Genomic DNA, 6,546 nt, shown 5'->3' with positions numbered 1-6,546 from the left:
TTAAATAAAAGTGAATTATTTCCCATAAATTGTGCAACTTGTTTCCTTTCTGAACTATATCCTTATAGTCCATAAATTAAAAAAAAATAATTATAACACTTCGTGCAAAGTGCATTACTGAATATTGAAGAACTTTCTTGGCATATTTGAATATTATATTCAATATTTTTTAACATTTTATATCAGTTTTTCATTCATTACTTTTATTATGCCAGCTACATCAAGAATTTTTATCCCAAAAAATCAGGGTTAGCAGAACATTCCATCCAAGAGGGCCATAGAATTGACTTCACAAGTACTAAGATCATCAACAAGTCATCCGATTACTGGGACCAAATCATCAACAAGTCATCCAATTACTGGGACCGAATCATCAAAGGAATGAATCATCAACAAGTCATCTGATTACTGGAACCAAATCATCAAATAAATCATCAACAAATCATCTGATTACTGGAACCGAATCATCAAAGAAGCAATAGCCATACAAGGAGAAAAGGAAAACCTCAACAGGGACACAGGACTTGAACTGGACCCAGCCTGGTTAGTGATACGAGTTGACTGGGAGCATGGACGTTGGAGAGACGGCATCTGATTGGCCTGCCATCTACACCAGACCCCTCCCACAACAAATACATATAACATTACTGTTGTGTATGCACACGCAGAGATTAAATGATTCACACACATAGGTATAAAGATTAACCCGAGATATTATTCAGATATTATGCACACTTAACAAACATTCCCCCACTTCCTTATTTGACTTAGTTATATTTCAGTTTATCAGGCAGTTTTTCTCTGTCGAGAGGACCTCCTACACTGATGCTGCTGTTGTCGCTGATGTGGACTGCAGGAATCATCCAAGTATGATATAGACAGTTTGTCATTTGGCGTAGAAGCTTCCGGCGCCACAGAACCACTGCCATTACTTCCACTTTTTCCTGTAATGAATAAGTCTTCATCGCAGAAAACTGATCCGCCGTCTTGACCTGTATCTGGTCCATGAATTCGTTCATCATAATCCTCCTCCTTCTTCTGACTTCCAAAATGATATCTATCTTTCTTGTCTTGCATCCACTTCAACTGATCTTCATGCACGAGCCGGTTTCTACCTTCAACATTCACCAGCCATGTAACTTTGCTTTTCCGTGCTATAATTTTTCCCTTGACATACCTCATAGTATTCCTCTTGTCTTTAAATGGTAATATAACCCATACAAAATCGCCTCTTTGGTTCACCTTTTCATCTGCTTCTGCTTTATCCCTTTCGCAGTTTTGATCTATTATCTCTTCCATTTGGGCATCAAATTTATTCCTGAGAATGTAGGAAAATATCATTTGCTGTGGCGTTTTGTCACCTGATGCATCATATTCGCTTCTCAAAGCCACCAATACTTTCTGCAATAATTCTTCAACGTTGACATGCATATTCTTATTCAATTGCTCCCGTACAGCACAGTCTAGCTTTGTTTTCACTGTCTGCATGTAGTGCTCGACCTGACCATTGCTTTCAGGATGGTACGCAGGAGAATGGTACAAATTGACGTGACGTTCATCACAGAATGTTTTAAATTCTGAAGATGAGAATGGGGGACCATTATCTACCACAATACACTTTGGTAGCCCAAAAATAGCAAAATGTTTAATTAGATAATGCTTTACTTCTACCGTGCGTCCATTTCGATCTGCAGCCGAGAGATCGGGAGAAACGTGGCGGGCGGCGCTGACGGAGGTGCCGACATTTGCGGCCTGTAATGCCCGCTTATTTTTATGGACGTATGCAGACATTTATATAAATATTGCAAAACAAGCACTAACCTGTGTTATAAGAGTACGGTATTAATTTTAGTAGCTTAGTGGCTGAATGTGCCGATGATTTTGACACGCCCAGCTCTTGTGAAACACGGCGTAGAGGTTTGTTTGGAGAACGTTCTGATGCTGCACCAATATCATCGAGTTTTGCTTCAGTTAGAATCCGTCGTTTTTGCTTAGGCGTTTTAAAATTTAACGATCCAGTTTCTCGTAATTTAAGGACAAGATGTCTAACCGTATCTCTGTGTGGAGGTGAAACGCTTGGGAATTTATGTACAAATTGCCTACACACGTCTCGACACGAGTCTGTTTTCACGTACGTGTCATACATAAAAAATCTTTGTTCTAACGTGAACCTTGCGGCTGGCATTCCAATCGTCTCACTGACACAACACACATACACGCTGCAATAACACAAACAAGTAACGGCAAGTAACCAAGAATAACACTCTTACGCACAGTACGAAATTAACACGCTCTTGGTTTACATCTGCCTGCCACTATATTCACAGCTCTGTAGTCGCGAAGGAACAAAAAACTTGAGCTAGGAGATTTCGGATTGCAAGGAAGCTCACGAACACCATTAGCTTTTAACGGTTCGTCTGCAGCGTAATCTTGATACAGTGTTGCACATTCGAAACCTCCAAACGATCCCCATCGACACAAAACTCTTTCAAGGATAAACTTAAGCAGGACGTTACTGGTCAAAACTATGATTAAAATGTTTACAGAGTATTATCTGTGGCTCTTAATATAATTTCTAAAGCGTATTTATTTGTGTATATAAGGGTGGAACTTGGAAGAATTACAGATGAACTTTTGCGTGTTATAACACAGGTTAGTGCTCGTTTTGCAAGATGTCCACAAAAAGAAGCGGGCATTACAGGCCTCAAATGTCGGCATCTCCGTCAGCGCCGCCCGCCACGTTTCTCCCGATCTCTCGGCTGCAGATCGAAATGAACGCACTGTATAAATGAAGTAGACGAAACTCTATTACAATCTACCCATTTGCTGTAGGCATCTACTATGATACTATAAGTAATACTTCTATACACAAAAAAATCCATATGCATCCTTTCCCACAGATGTGTGCATTCAGTCCATGCACTATAGTTCTTAGCACTTGTATTTGGCTTGACTGCCACACAAACTTCACATTTATTTACATACTCTTCAATAGCCTTATCTATTCCTAGCCACCAATATCTCTCTCTGAGCATTACCTTCATTTTTACAATACCACAATGACCTTCATGGGCTCTCTGAATAATGTAGTTTTGCACTCCTCTGGGAACAACCAGTCTCCGACGCCAATACAGTAACTCATCCGTAATGCTTAATTCTGACTGTCTTCTCTTGTATGCCAACAGTTCTGTCAATTCATCTCCTTTGAACCCTTTCACATCCTGTGGCCATCCATTCTTGCAATAAGATTTCGTTAACTTAAGAATTTCATCTCGTTTACAATATGTCAAAATCGCCTCCTTTGCATTCGGTGTAAGCATAATCTGGTACACAAATTCTTCTTGCCTAGGATCATCATCATGTACGTCAGGAAGTGGCAACCTTGGTAACATGTCTGCAAGTTCAACCTTTTTAGTACATATTAGTTTCTATGTGAAAGAATTAAAAAATAAGCACCACATTTGAATGCGTGGCGATGCCATAATAGGAATTGGTTTTTCCATAGCTAACAATTGCTTAGCTGGCATTGAATCTGTCCATATTTCAAACGATCTACCTTGTACGTATTTTTGGAATTTCCTCACTGCATATACGATACATAAAGCTTCCTTTTCATGCATAGGATACTTAACCTCGTGCTTGTTTAACATACATGAAATACATTCAATTGTATGCAATTTACCTTGTATTTTATGGCATAATTGCAAACCTAATCCATTTTGAGATGCGTCACACTGTATAGTAACTTCTTTATTCTGGTTGTATGGAACAAGGACCTTGGCATTTTGCAAAGCCAGTTTAGCTGCCTCGAATTGCTGCTGACAATCATTTGTCCATTGCCACCGCACATTTTTCTTCAATAAATTGTAAAGATCTGACAAGATAACTGACAGATTAGGCACACATCTTCTGTAAAAATTAATACCTCCAAGGAAAGCCTTTAATTGTTTGGTGTTGCATAGCTTTGGACATTGTATCAATGCATGCAGCTTCTCTTAAGAAGGATGTATTCCTTCTTTACTTAAAGTATATCCTAAATAATCAATTTTGTTTTTGAAGAATGAACACTTGCTCCAATTAACCTTAACATTGTACTCATTCAAACGGTTTAAAACTTCAAGTGTTCTGGTAACTGCTTGTTCTAAACCCTTGCTAACAATAAGTAAGTCATCTTGGTATGGAATGACATAATCTAATTCCTGTAGTATGTCTTCAATAGTTCTTTGAAATATTTGTGATGCGATCCGTACACCAAATGGCAATCGAGTGTGATGTACCAATCCCCATGGGGTATCCATTACTAGTAACTGTTTAGCTTGATCATCAAGTTTTATTTGAAGGTAAGCACTGCTGAGATCGAAGATAACAAATACATCACATCCATTAACTTTTGGAAACACTTCATCTATTCTGGGCAATTGATAAGTTACGTTTTCAACATATTTATTCACAGTGTTCTTGAAATCGCAGCAAAGCCTCAAATTACCATCATTCTTACACACAACGACCATAGGACTCGCCCAATCACTTGAGTCAATCTTTTCTAGAATGTATTGCTCAATCAATTTGTCTAATTCAGACGTAACTTTGTCACGTAAACCATATGGAACATTATAAATTTTCTTAAAAATTGGTGAAACGCCTTGTTTCATTGGAATCGTGGCGGTAAAATGCAACAAATCATTATCGAATAACTCTTTATATTCCTGCCTAATACATTTTATTAATCCTTGCACATCACAAGAAGCAATCAGATTTTCACACTTAACCATCTGTGATTTTATCAAGGTTTGCCCATGCACAATTTTCAACTTGTCAGCTGTTAACACAGACAAAGCATTAGTCGTATCCTTCGACTTAACCAAAGTTTGCCCTTGAACAAATTTCAACTTGTCAGATGTTAACATAGACGAAATACGAGTCGTGTCTTGATACACTTCCAACGATGGCCTAAGGCAATAAATGCTTAATCCATTGTCTTCCCATGAGTGGATATTTTAAATCACACGCGACTACATATAGGTCTAGTGTTTTATCTACATGTTCATAACGAACTCTTACAGCAACCTTTCCTACTAACGGCAAAGTCATATTGCTAGCACATCGTAAAACACAGTCAGCTTCCAGATATTGCAAACCATGCAGTTGACTATCACAAAATGTTTTACTTGCAATCGAAACTTGTGAACCTGTATCTATTTCAAAGTTCAACATAGAATCATTAATATTGAGAGCATATTCGGACGAAGAAACAAACTTACTCTTAGCTTTATCACAATGAGCTATTTTTATAGGCAATGAAGAATGGTCAGATTTAAGATATGGTTGCAACAAAACTGAACTTTCATTACAGTGAGACAAAGTATACCCAATCGATCCTTCTTGCACAAATTTACTTTCTCCATTTACTTCCACAGTAATCATTCCAACCCTTAATTCATTTACACCTAACATCTCACTGTCCATATCATCCGAAGAAACAGGTTCAACAGCCTGCACAGCATTAGCCTTGCTATAAGGTTTAGTACTATTAGTTTATTTATTGCGCTGTAACTTGAAACACTGGGAAACATCGTGACCGAATTTCTTACAGTATCTGTACTGCTTGAAATATTGTTGCTTTATTTCCCGTTCATTTTTACTTCCCTCATTATCCGATTGATTTTGTCTAAACCTAAGATTGGATCCACTTGACACAGTATTTTGGAATTTCCAGCTATCCTGTTTTGGATTAGAATTGGCACGCCAATCGCCCTTGATACATTTACACTATAACACGAAGCTTAGAAGTGAAACATACTTATCCTCGATTTCTAACTAAATTCTCGTCACCATGTATAAATCTCTGTTGTGTATGCACACGTAGAGGTTAAATGATTCACACACTTAGGTACTTGATAATATAAAGATTAACACGAGGATACAAAATAACAACGATTTAATACTAAACTTACAATTACCATTTCTAAGATGGCTGAACCCACAATCTTGTAAAAAAACTTTACAAACAATTCAATATCATTTCAGATATTATGCACACTTAACACTTACCCTGACACATCTATACACTTCAATCCCTGATGAGAGTGATGTTAGCTTTTGAAAGCTCAGAAGCCTATCCAGACATAACCTGGTTGATATCGTGAGAAAACCTCTTCATCCTTTCATGTTCTTTGACACATTTGACAATTGCTTAATTTCAAATTATCTCATTCATGTAAACTTGAAAAAAGATTTGAATGACAATGTATAGTATGGGTCATTTTTTTAATGAAGCATTTAATATTTCAAGAATCACAACCATTGTAGTTGTGCCATTACAATTGTCAGTCTGAATAGTTGCCTCACACTTTGTAAAGTTATACCATATTTCCTGCAGTTGCTCTAACTGATGTGAAAGGTGAATTACATGTAAATAATTTGTATTCACCCACATACTCATTTGCTTTATACTTTGTTACGTAGAAATTTTCAGTGAAAAATGCAGCCTCGACCAGGACTTGAAGCCGGGTCTCTGCTATTGCTCTACCACTGAGCTACAGAGCC

Source organism: Lepisma saccharinum, chromosome 17 (assembly GCF_977018435.1).
Source record: "Lepisma saccharinum chromosome 17, izLepSacc3.1, whole genome shotgun sequence".
Lineage (NCBI taxonomy): Eukaryota > Metazoa > Arthropoda > Insecta > Zygentoma > Lepismatidae > Lepisma > Lepisma saccharinum.
The sequence above is the reverse complement of the archived record's forward strand: the minus strand, read 5'-3'. Positions refer to the sequence as shown.